Genomic DNA, 1598 nt, shown 5'->3' on the forward strand with positions numbered 1-1598 from the left:
TAATATTGTGGCATGTCAGAGACCTGAAAGAGGCCAGCATGGTAACAGATGAGGTTGGAAGGAGAAGCAGAAGCTAGATCATATAGGTCTTCATAAGTCATGGTCAGGAATTTATAGTTTATTTTAAGCACATCAAGAAGGCATGGAAGATTTTTAGGCAGGATGGTGACGTGATCTGATTTATGTCTCAGGAAAACCATCCCAGCTATTGTATGGAAGATGAAATAGAAAGGAATAAGAGTAGATTCTGTAAGGGGCTGTTATAGGACTCCTGGTGAGAGATGAAGGTAGCTTGGACTAGGGAGGTGGCAGTCTAGGTGGTGAGGTGCAGAAAGGTTTGAGACATGCTTTGAGGTTAGAATTGACAGAATTTAACCATAGATCAGATTGAGCATGCATAGGCACTTCTCGTGCTTTTTTGTTTTCCGTTCTACCCATCCTATTTCCAATACCTCTCACTGGATTGGGCATCTGGGTGGATGTGCTTTCATTTATGGAGTTAGAAACACTGCAAAGAAAAGTCTTTTGGAGTGGGGCAGTTGTTCAACACTCAGTTTTGAAAATGCTGTGTGTGAGATGTCTCTGGGGTAGATGTCAAAGTGGGCAGTTGGATATTCAAGACTTGAATTCAAAAGAGATGTCTGGATTGGAGATATGAATTGGGGATTCATCAAAATAGAAGTAGTATTTGGAGCTAGGAGAAATAGTCAGCTTTCATAGCAGACTAGATGTTTAAAAAATAGAACAAAAACATAATAAAAGTGGAACAGTCCTTAGAAATACTCAGGTGCAAATTCGTTTCTCAATTGATCTTGAAATTGGGACCCTCAAAAATGAAGTCATTGGTGGAAAAGGAGTTAGTGAGAGACTAGTTCTCTCTTCTCCTGTGCCAGTACTTTTTTAGTTTTGCAATGTTTTCTCAACATTTGACATCAAAATGGTTGAGACTGATTAGCCCTGGGTATGACATATAGTCTATAGATGTGGATTATGGTGTACCTCCTTATTTTATATTCTCACCTGCTGTATGTGAGCCACCACACTCTCACAGTTAACTTGTTTCCCTCTTCCTTTAGTCAACTTGGAATCTTCCTCACCAAATCCTAACTTATTAAAAAAGATGCGTCGTTCCAAATGAACATACCTGGGCAATGTGATGTCAAGGAGGTCTAAATTTTAGAGTGACGACTGAGCTGCTGAAGACACGTTCCTGTGAGGCTCCATTCTCCTCAGCTTAGCACCTCTGTCTCCCCATAATTATTTAGTAATTGTACTGTTTCTCCTCTTCGATGTGAGTACCTGAAGGTCAGGAGCTACTTTTTTCTTCTCTTTGGTGTCTTAATCCATCCCTGGTACCTAAGACAAGTAACTTACCCATCTAATACATGTTTTGAATGAGAGGGACCCAGTAGACAGACTTTTATTGGACTTTTTGCATCTTTCTTTATCTTTCCATTCTTCCAAGTAAAAACGTTTATTGGGCACATACAAAGTTATAATTTTGTCCAGTTTTATAATATAGCTATTATGTAGAGGTTGCTATTAACTATTGTTCAGTATATTTAGGCTTATTCATGTGCATGCATTTGCATACCTTC

This window comes from Galeopterus variegatus, unplaced genomic scaffold (genome assembly GCF_000696425.1).
Source record: "Galeopterus variegatus unplaced genomic scaffold, G_variegatus-3.0.2 Scaffold83, whole genome shotgun sequence".
Lineage (NCBI taxonomy): Eukaryota > Metazoa > Chordata > Mammalia > Dermoptera > Cynocephalidae > Galeopterus > Galeopterus variegatus.